Source organism: Gopherus evgoodei, chromosome 11 (assembly GCF_007399415.2).
Source record: "Gopherus evgoodei ecotype Sinaloan lineage chromosome 11, rGopEvg1_v1.p, whole genome shotgun sequence".
Taxonomy (NCBI): Eukaryota; Metazoa; Chordata; order Testudines; family Testudinidae; genus Gopherus; species Gopherus evgoodei.
This window is the reverse complement of record NC_044332.1, coordinates 79,626,393-79,637,395: the sequence shown is the minus strand read 5'-3', so window position 1 is coordinate 79,637,395 and position 11,003 is coordinate 79,626,393. Positions and strand designations below refer to the sequence as shown.

General features: G+C 52.0%; 1 protein-coding gene across 3 annotated transcripts in view; it reads left to right on the top strand.

Moving 5' to 3' along the window:
* The first annotated feature begins 8,035 nt into the window (after positions 1-8,035).
* NHEJ1 (non-homologous end joining factor 1) overlaps positions 8,036-11,003 on the top strand; it is a 147,371-nt gene continuing 144,403 nt past the window's right edge. For 2 of the 3 annotated variants that reach the window (XM_030579365.1, XM_030579368.1), the window contains exon 1: positions 8,036-8,087. The gene's annotated coding sequence lies outside the window, so the exon portion shown is untranslated. Of the gene's footprint in view, positions 8,088-10,569; positions 10,899-11,003 lie in introns of those variants that run through there. The other variant, XM_030579366.1, reaches the window with a different exon arrangement.

Below are 11,003 nucleotides of genomic sequence, written 5' to 3'. Positions count from 1 at the left end.
GGGGAGAGCTGGCCCGAGTCCAGATTCTGGGGGCAACACCCAGCACTGTTGTGATAAACGGGCCTACAAAGGTACCCGAAGCGTGAGCGCAGCTGTAAAGAGAGGGTGAAAGTCCTGGTGTGTCACACAAACCGTCCTACTCCAACACATGTGGACTGGGAAAGGTGCAAAAGACTGAATTAGCCCAGACAATGAGGCTGTCTGATATCATTCAAATTCAAGGCCTGTGTTAGGATCAGGCCTGGTAAACAAGATCAGCATGAGACTGAAAAGGAATGAACCAAAAGGGGTGGGTCAGATACCAGGCCTAACTGGTGGACAAAATAATGCAGGGCGGGGCTATTCCGCCATCGCTCCCCTTTGGGGTCCTTATACAAAGAGACCATGGGGAGAAAAATTGGCTGCTGGAGTGAGTTTCACCATGATGGCTGCCTGCCCCACCGTCTGCTGGGGCCCCGCCATCCTGGTCCTGAGAGCTGTCCTGAGCAGACCAGGCCAGAGAGCAGGACCCAGATGACTCTCCCAGCTCCAGGTGAATCCCAAACACCATGTGGGATGTGAGACCTCCCTCCCATGTGTCCGTTTCCTTCCCCTCCTTATTTCTTCTCTTTTCCATCCCTCTCCTTCTGCTGTCTGTCCAATAAGCATCTGGCTTAGCTGGCCAAAGCTGCATATTTTGCAACACTGCCGGGAGCCTATGATCCGAAAGAGGCCACTGAAAGCAATGCCTTGAACAGCCTGATGCTGGTACGAGTTTGCCAGGTCTCAGGGTGGCTGGTCAGCCTGTGGGCTGCGCCTTTTTTTTTCCAGCAGGAAAGTTGGAAGTGAACATCAATGCCAGAGACAGAACGAAGCTGCATCTTCTCCCTTTGCTGTTCTTGTCTCTTCCCTCTTGTGTGTGTTTGTCCTGTTTTGTGTTCTAGGAAACAGGCTCAGACTTCACCAGCAACAGTCACAGCTCAGGTAACTTCTCTCTCACACGCCATCCCACCCAAATGACAGTTACCTCCATCCTCTCTTGCAAAACTGGGTTATGCTGCTCAGCCACGGGGTGGAGCTGTGTGTAAAACCGTATTGAAGCTGACCTGAGCCACACCTGGCAGAGCAGTCAAGGAGCTGACCATGAACACAGCTGGGGTGTGTAGAACCACAGACCCAGAGGGTTAGAGGGAACCGGTCATCTAGTCTAACCCATGTCAATGCCGGACTTGTTGGGTCTAACTTATCCCAGACAGATGGCTCCAGCCTCCTCTCGAAAACCTCCAGTGAAGGGGCTTCCACAACTCCCAAAGCATCTGTGCCACTGTCCCACTGCTCTTACGGAGAGGGAGTTTCTCCTGAGATTGACTCTAACTCTGCTCTGCTGTCGTTTGAACCCATCGCCTCTTGTCCTGCCCCTTGTGGCAAAAGAGACCAACTTTTCTCCATCTTCTTATTGCAGCTTTTCAAGTATCTGAAAACCCCTGTGATGTTCCTCGCAATCTCCCCTTTTCCAAACTGAGCATACCCAGTCCCTTCAGCCTTTGCTCCTACGGCTGCATTCCAGCCCTGGGATCATCTTTGTCGCTCGCCTCTGGATCCTTTCCAGTTTCTCTACATTCTTTCAATACATCGGTGACCAAAACTGGACCCAGTTCTCCAGCTGAGGCCTAACCAATGCAGAGGAGTAGGTCTATCCCTTCCCGTGACTTGCAGGCTCTGCCTCTCTTAATATAACCAAAAATTGCATTGGATTTTTTTGCAACAGCATCGCATTGCTGACCCATGCTGCGGCTGTGATCCACCACGACTCCCAGCTCCTTCGCAGCAGCGCTGCTGCCCAGCCAGGTCTCCCCCAGTCTGTATTTGTGCATTTGGCTTTTCTTCCCAACGTGCAGCACCTTCCGTTTGGCTTTGGGGAATTTCATGTTGTTGTCTCTAGCCCAGTTCTCCAATTTATCCAGATCCCTCTGAATTCTAGCTCTGGCCTCCAAAGTGTTGGCAACCCCTCCAGCTTTGTGTCGTGTGCAAATCTGATCAGTCTGCTCTCTAGTCCTACATCCAGGGCATTGATAAACATGTTAAACAACACTGGATCCAGAACAGATCCCTGTGGAACCCCACTTGAGCCCTCCCTCCAACCTGACATCAGTCCATTAATAGTGACGCTTTGTTTGTGGTTGTTTAAACAATTACATGTCCACTTAATGGTAATTCCACCCAGCCTGCATTTCTCAGAATGTCATGTGGGACTGTGTCAAAACCCTTGCTGAACTCCAGGTATATTATGTCCCCTTCATTGCCCCATCCTCCAAACCAGTTACCCTGTCAAAGAAGGAAATCAAGCTGGTTTGGTATGATTTGTTCTCTGTATAAGGAAGCTCTGTAGCCAGGCTAGATCTGGTACAGAAGAACATGTCGATCTGAGACACTGTCAGATAAGGGGAGGTTTCCTCTAAAAACTCTCTGCAGCTAAAGGGAACAAGGGATGTTGTTACAATGAAAGCCTTGTGTAATTCTTGAGAGACAAGCTGGGTGAGTCATATCTTTCATTGGATCGACTTCTGTCGGTGAGAAAGACAGGCTTTGAGGCTTACACAGCACTCTTCTTCAGGTTATGTAACTTCCCATTGTGATGGGTTCCCCCCAGGGTGCCGCTTGGAACTGGGGTCCCACTGAGCCTGCCCATCCCATCCACCTGGGTTCCCCTTACTCTGTGCTGCTGTGACTGGCTTTCAAGTTCCCTTCTTGCACACACACAGGTAGAGACACACCCGGCTGCCGCTATCTTCACACAGATGTTGAGATCAGCTCTGCCTGGGAAAGCTCAGCCAAGGAACTGCCCAGCACGCAAGTGCACAACCCATCTGGAGTGTAAACCCCAAATTGTATCGTCTTGTGCTGCACAGAGAACTGCACAGCGTAAGCTCATTGAAATTTGCCCCCTCTCTCAATGTGGAGAGAGATGCAACAGCTTTGTGCCTCAAGTATGAGTTCCACACTGGCTTAAGAGACAAAACACAAGTTTATTAACTACAAAAGATAGATTTTAAGTGGTTATAAGTGATAGAAACAGAGCAAAGCAGATTACCTTAGTAAATAAACAAAAAATGCAAACTGAGCTTAGCACACTAGATAGGTAGGATATAAATTAGCAAATTATCTCACCCTGAGTGATAAACAGGCTGGCAGATTCTTAAGGCACAAGTTGCCTTGGCTTTCCCAGCTTTTCATACACAGGCTAAAGATCTTTCTAGCCTGGGACCATCACTTCCCACAGTTCAGTCCTTGTTCCTCAGGTGTTTCCAGGTGTGTTGTTGTAGGGAGAGTGAGGACCCCCCATAATGTCATTTTCCCCTTTTATATCTGGAAAGCTCTTTTGCTGTGACCTGGGTCACACAGTTCCCATTTTGTAGTGCTATCTCTGAGAGATTTCTATTGTAATCCCTGTGCTTGTGTGCCTTTCCTCAATAAGCCAGTAACATTGTTTGGCCTTTTTACAGTTGTACCCGAAAGGCTGCTTGTGGCTGTTTTCAACCTCACAACATGTTTCAGTAACACATACATAGCCAAACATCATACAACGATAGCACATACAATCCAGCGAAATGTTACTCTCTAGCAGATCAAGACTTTTAGAATGACACCTCGTAAGGCATACTTTGTATAAGGCATATCCTAATTACATGGCAGTGGTGAATATTGGGGTGTCAGGGTGTCACACCCATTTCAGAGGCCGTAATTCTTTTTCCTTCTTTCCCTGTATCTGTAATGAAAGGTTAAAATGACGTTTACTGGTGTGTTAGCCATGGTACTAAGCAGGCTGAGGTCTCTGCACTCCAAACCCCAAACCTTGTTTAATGCTGGGCAGTGAATGCCTTTCACTCTTTGGGCTCATTTATTTCACTAAAACAGCATTTGTGTGATTTTTGTGTGTGTTACGAAATGGCTACGGATACAAATGAAAGTGAATGACAATAACTCAGAGCCAGAGAACAGGGCATGTGTCAAGTAGTCAGCCTGGACTTAGCCAGGTCTCCATTTCTGGGCCCCAAACTCTGCTATTGGCACCTGCCAAATAGAGACCAGCATTTGAAAATGTGCATCTGTGTTTACAGGAAATAGAAGGGGGAAAAAAGGCTTTGAGGGTAAAAGGAGCCGCTTGGTCCCATCTAGCCCCTCCAGAGTTGACAAAGAGCAGAACCTCTCCCATTTAGAGCTATATAGACAGGACTCTAGCTCTGTGCCTTGACCCCATTAGCAAAGCCTGTCCTTGGGTGAGGTCCATTGTTCTCCATTTTGGATGGATCCTCTGAACAGAAGCAGTTTCTACTGCAGTGCGGCAAGCAAAAGCAAATAAGGAACTTGGCACGCAGGACGAGAGAGGGACGAGGGGGCAGATGCAGCGAAGCTCCTTGGAGTTCTCTGGGACTGTCATAACCTATTCCCAGATTTGGACCTTAGCATCCAAAATATGGGGGTTAGCATGAAAACCTCCAAGATTAGTTACCAGCTTGGACCTGGTAAAGCTGCCACCACCCAAAAAATTAGAATGTTTTGGGGCACTCTGGTGCCCCCAAAAACCTTCCCTGGGGACCCCAAGACCCAAATCCCTTGAGTCTCACAACAAAGGGAAATAAACCTTTTCCCTTCCCCCCTCCAGGTGTTCCTGGAGAGATACACAGAAGCAAGCTCCGTGAATCTAAACAGAGGGATTCCACCCTCTCTATTTCCAGTCCTGGAAACAGAAGTACTTCCCTCTTCACCCAGAGGATATGCAAAGTCAGGCTAGTAAATCTAACACACACAGATTTCCCCCTGACTTCTTCCTCCCACCAATTCCCTGGTGAGCACAGACTCAATTCCCTGGAGTTCCCCACTAAAGAAAAACTCCAACAGGTTTTAAAAGAAAGCTTTATATAAAAAGAAAGAAAAAGTACATAAAAATGGTCTTTCTGTATTAAGGTGACAAATATAGGATCAATTGCTTAAAAGAAATATGAATAAACAGCCTTATTCAAAAAGAATACAATTCAAAACATTCCAGGAACTACACACATGTAAATACAAAATACAAAAACATATAAATCACTGTCTTATCTTTTTTGTACTCACAACTGGGAAACAGAAGATTAGAAAGCAAGAGACAGAAATCCTCGCATAGCCGAGAGAGAGATAGGCCCAAGACAAGGAACTTAGACACAAACTTCCCTCCACCCAGATTTTAAAAAGTCTTGTTTCCTGATTGGTCCTCTGATCAGGTGTTTCAGGTTACTTCTTTCCAGGTGAAAGAGACATTAACCCTTAGCTATCTGTTTATGACAGGGACTAAGAACATAAGAATGGCCATAATGAGTCAGACCAAAGGTACATCCAGCCCAGTATCCTGCCTACCAACAGTGGCCAATGCCAGGTGCCCCAGAGGGAGTGAACCCAACAGGTAATGATCAAGTGATCTCTCTCCTGCCATCCATCTCCACCTTCTGACACACACAGGCTAGGGACACCATTCCTTACTCATCCTGGCTAATAGCCATTAATGGACTTAACCTCCATGAATTTGTCCAGTTCTCTTGTAAACCCTGTTATAGTCCTAGCCTTCACAACCTCCTCAGGCAAGGAGTTCCACAAGTTGACTGTGCGCTGTGTGAAGAAGAACTTCCTTTTATTTGTTTTAAACCTGCTGCCCATTAATTTCATTTGGTGACCCCTAGTTCTTGTATTATGGGAACAAGTAAATAACTTTTCTTTATTCACTTTCTCCACACCATTCATGATTTTATAGACCTCTATCATATCCCCCCTTAGTCTCCTCTTTCCCAAGCTGAAAGGTCCCAGCCTCTTTAATCTCTCTCTGTTCTCTATCCCTTTTTTAATTATTCCTAACATCCAGTTTGCTTTTTTGACTGCTGCTGCACACTGCGTGGACCTCTTCAGAGAACTATGCACAATGATTCCAAGATCTCTTTCCTGATTAGTTATAGCTAAATTAGCCCTCATGATATTGTATGTATAGTTGGGGTTATTTCTTCCAATGTGCATTACTTTACATTTATCTACATTAAATTTCATTTTCCATTTTGTTGCCCAATCACTTAGTTTTGTGAGATCTTTTTTAAGTTCTTCACAGTCTGCTTTGGTCTTAACTATCTTGAGGAGTTCAGTATCATCTGCAAACTCTGCCACTTCACTGTTTACCCATTTCTCTGGATAATTTATGAATAAGTTGAATAGGATTTGTCCTAGGACTGACCCTTGGAGAACACCACTAGTTACCCCTCTCCATTCTGAAAATGTACCATTTATTTCTATCCTTTGTTCCCTGTCTTTTAACCAGTTCTCAATCCATGAAAGGATCTTCCCTCTTATCCCATGACAACTTAATTTACGAAGGAGCCTTTGGTGAGGGACCTTGTCAAAGGCTTTCTGGAAATCTAAGTACACTAAGTCCACTGGATCCCCCTTGTCCACATATTTGTTGACCTCTTCAAAGCACTCTAATAGTAAGACACGATTTCCCTTTACAGAAACCATGTTGACTTTTGCCCAACAATTTATGTTCCTCTACGTGTCTGACAATTTTATTCTTTACTATTGTTTCAACTAATTTGCCCGGTACTGAGGTTGGATTTATCAGTCTGTAATTGCTGGGATCACCTCTAGAGCCCCTTTTAAATATTGGCGTTACATTAGCTAACTTCCAGTCGTTGGGTACAGAAGCTGATTTAAAGGATTTAAAGCTCAGCGCTCACAACCCAATTACTGAGGGACACGTGGGCTGTGCTAGGAAGAATACCAGAACTGCAAACATACCTCCTGTCCTGCTACCATGCTGAGAAGGAATCTTTGTTACCCACCAGTTTAGCAACCAGGCTGCTGGCGCCCCTGCTCTGCATCAGTCCCAGGGCCCAGTTGTGATTCCCACCCTGCTCTGAGTGTAAGTAATTGGGTACATGTTACATGATTTAGTCCTGCAATTTCCACATACATTCCTGCCCCCAGTACTGATGTAGTAATAAATAATCATCTCCCCTTTTGTTCTGAGTGCCTCTTATCCCAAAAGACCTCATATCTCATACATATGGATCACCCAGACATCACTGAAATGCATCCCCCTCTGAGGTAAATGGCAGCAGTTCTTTAACAGCACACAGGAATGCTACCCAGCAGTCTAGGGTAGGAAATTATGAACACTCTGAGGGCGCAGAGGAAAGTGCGAGAGGGATTTAATAAGGCAGAGTGGAAGTGCACAAGTTGGAATCGGGCCAGGATCCAGAGGTAACATCCCCTGGGGCAGGTGCAGTCCCCTTTAGACTGTCACACTCCACGGGAGTGGGGCACACACTTCCCAAATGTCATTACAGGGGCTGTTACTCCTTTCAGTCCCAAAGTTACCTCCATTCCACACAACCTTGGGGCTCCCCCCTCCCGTTTGTTGTTGGAAAATATTCAGGTCAGAAACAAAGACTCATGGAACTGGCATTACAGTCAGCTCCGGTTCTCCAACCGTGTCGCGCCCAGTCAGCGGGGGCTCGCAGGGCACAGATAGGTGGCACATGGGCTGGCAGGATTGGAACGGCAGCGATGCCAAGGATGGAGGTGGGCTGCCAAGCGCTGCTGAGACTTAGGCGTGATAGATCGGGCCTTGAAGGCTGGGAACCGCTGCACATTGCATTGCACTTTTCTCGCAGGCACGGCCCCCATTTTGGGCCTGGGCAGGCTGAGCATGTGCAGCGTGTGCACCCCAGTGGGGGAACGGTCACCAGTGGGGCAGGGCCCCGTGTTCCGGCTGGAGACCTGGGATCCGTGGCTGCCCTGCCAGGCTCCCTGTAGGGCCAGAAGAACGGCTGCCCCCCCAGCCCCGCGGCCGGTGCCGGACGCTGCAGGAACGCCCCGTGGCAGGCAGTTCCGCAGGCCCCGCGCCCGGGTAAGCGGGGCAGGCCCGACCCCGGAGCGGCGAGGGTGGGGGCGCGGGCGCGAGGGCAGCCAGTGCGCGCGCCTGGCCCCGCCCCGCCCCGGCCCCGCCCCCCAGCAGCGCGCGCGGGGGCGGGGCGGAGTCTCCTCCTCCGGGCGGGCGGCGCCTCACGCGGGAGCCGGCGGCGCGCACGGTACGGCGGGGGCGGGGCGGGAGTTTGGGGGGCTGAGGCGAGGCTGGGGGGGTCGCGTGAGGGGAGGGCAGGAGGCGTGAGGGGCTCCGGGGCTGAGGCGAGCTTGGGGGTGAGGTGTGGGGCTGAGGGAAGAGGTTGGGGGGTGAGGGGAAGGGAAGAGGTTTGGGGGGTGAGGTGTGGGGCTGAGGGGAAGAGGTTGGGGGGTGAGGGGAGGGGTATTGGGAGGCTGGGGGTGAGGTGAAGGGAAGAGGTTGGGGGGTGAGGTGTGGGGCTGAGGGGAAGAGGTTTGGGGGGTGAGGTGTGGGGCTGAGAGGAAGAGGTTTTGGGGGTGAGGTGAAGGGAAGAGGTTTGGGGGTGAGGTGTGGGGCTGAGGGAAGAGGTTGGGGGGGTGAGGTGTGGGGCTGAGGGGAAGAGGTTGGGGGGGTGAGGGGAGGGGTTTGGGGAGGCTGGGGGGTGAGGTGAAGGGAAGAGGTTCGGGGGGTGAGGTGTGGGGCTGAGGGGAAGAGGTTTGGGGGGTGAGGTGTGGGGCTGAGAGGACGAGGTTTTGGGGGGTGAGGTGAAGGGAAGAGGTTGGGGGGTGAGGTGTGGGGCTGAGAGGAAGAGGTTTGGGGGGTGAGGTGTGGGGCTGAGGGAAGAGGTTGGGGTGAGGTGTGGGGCTGAGGGGAAGAGGTTTGGGGGGGGTGAGGGGAGGGGTTTTGGGAGGCTGGGGGTGAGGTGAAGGGAAGAGGTTGGGGGGTGAGGTGTGGGGCTGAGGGAAGAGGTTGGGGGGGTGAGATGTGGGGCTGAGGGGAAGAGGTTTGGGGGGTGAGGGGAGGGGTTTTGGGAGGCTGGGGGTGAGGTGAAGGGAAGAGGTTTGGGGGTGAGATGTGGGGCTGAGGGGAAGAGGTTGGGGGGTGAGGTGTGGGGCTGAGGGGAAGAGGTTTGGGGGTGAGGTGTGGGGCTGAGAGGAAGAGGTTGGGGTGAGTGCAAGGGAAGAGGTTGGGGGTGAGGTGGGGGCCTGAGAGGAAGGAGGTTTGGGGGTGTGAGGTGTGGGTCTGAGGGAAGAGGTTGGGGGGTGAGGTGTGGGTGAGGGAAGAGGTTGGGTGAGGTGTGGGCTGAGGGAACGAGGTTTGGGGGGTGAGGGGAGGGTTTGGGGAGGCTGGGGGTGAGGTGAAGGAACAGAGTTGGGGGGTTGAGGTGGTGTGGGGCTGAGGGAAGCGGTTGGGGGGGTGAGATGTGGGGCTGAGGGGAAGAGGTTTGGGGGGTGAGGGGAGGGGTTTGGGAGGCTGGGGGTGAGGTGAAGGGAAGAGGTTTGGGGGGTGAGGTGTGGGGCTGAGGGGAAGAGGTTTGGGGGGGTGAGGTGTGGGGCTGAGGGGAAGAGGTTTGGGGGGTGAGGTGTGGGGCTGAGAGGAAGAGGTTTGGGGGTGAGGTGAAGGGAAGAGGTTTGGGGGTGAGGTGTGGGGCTGAGAGGAAGAGGTTTGGGGGGTGAGGTGTGGGGCTGAGGGAAGAGGTTGGGGGGTGAGGTGTGGGGCTGAGGGAAGAGGTTGGGGTGAGGTGTGGGGCTGAGGGGAAGAGGTTTGGGGGGGTGAGGGGAGGGGTTTTGGGAGGCTGGGGGTGAGGTGAAGGGAAGAGGTTGGGGGGTGAGGTGTGGGGCTGAGGGAAGAGGTTGGGGGTGAGGTGTGGGGCTGAGGGGAAGAGGTTTGGGGGGTGAGGGGAGGGGTTTTGGGAGGCTGGGGGTGAGGTGAAGGGAAGAGGTTTGGGGGGTGAGGTGTGGGGCTGAGGGAAGAGGTTTGGGGGGTGAGGTGTGGGGCTGAGGGGAAGAGGTTGGGGGGTGAGGGGAGGGGTTTTGGGAGGCTGGGGGTGAGGTGAAGGGAAGAGGTTTGGGGGTGAGGTGTGGGGCTGAGGGGAAGAGGTTTGGGGGTGAGGTGTGGGGCTGAGGGGAAGAGGTTGGGGAGGTGAGGTGTGGGGCTGAGGGAAGAGGTTGGGGGGTGAGGGGAAGGGAAGAGGTTTGGGGAAGGGTGAGGAGAGGGGGGTGAGGGGAAGGGAAGAGGTTTGGGGGGGTGAGGGGAGGGGTTTTGGGAGGCTGGGGGTGAGGTGAAGGGAAGAGGTTTGGGGGTGAGGTGTGGGGCTGAGGGGAAGAGGTTTGGGGGGGTGAGGGGAGGGCTTTTGGGAGGCTGGGGGTGAGGTGAAGGGAAGAGGTTTGGGGTGAGATGTGGGGCTGAGGGGAAGAGGTTTGGGGGTGAGGTGTGGGGCTGAGGGGAAGAGGTTTGGGGGGTGAGGGGAGGGGTTTTGGGAGGCTGGGGGGCTGATGAGAGCTTGGGGGAGGTGAAGGGAAGAGGTTTTGGAGGGTGAGGTGTGGGGCTGAGGGAAGAGGTTGGGGGGTGAGGGGAAGGGAAGAGGTTTGGGGAAGGGTGAGGAGAGGGGGGTGAGGGGAAGGGAAGAGGTTTGGGGGGGTGAGGGAAGGGGTTTTGGGAGGCTGAGGGTGAGGTAAAGGGAAGAGGTGGTGGGGGGCACTGAACTCCCTTGGTCTGTGGAGGCCCCCCTGCTCTCCCACCCCCATGTGCGTCCATGGACTGGGCATTTTGCCTCTGAAGTGTTTCTCAGGCCCATTTGAACAGGAATAGAGGGGAAGGAAAGTTTAAAGCAGTCTGAATAGCAGTCACTTATGTGACACCCACTCACTGAATGCTGCGTGTCATTCTGGTCACCTCAGAAGAGATTAAAAAGACTGTTCGTTGGAGGAGAAAGACGACTAAAAACATTAGAAATCCATGATACGGCCACACCTTGAATCCTGCCCCGTCTCAGAAAGATACATTCGAATTGGAAAAGGTGCAAAGAAGCCAAGGGCAATAAAAGCGATTAGGGGATGGCACAGCTTCCATATGAGGAGAGATTTAAAAGTCTGGGACTGTTAATTTTAGGAGCGTGATGACT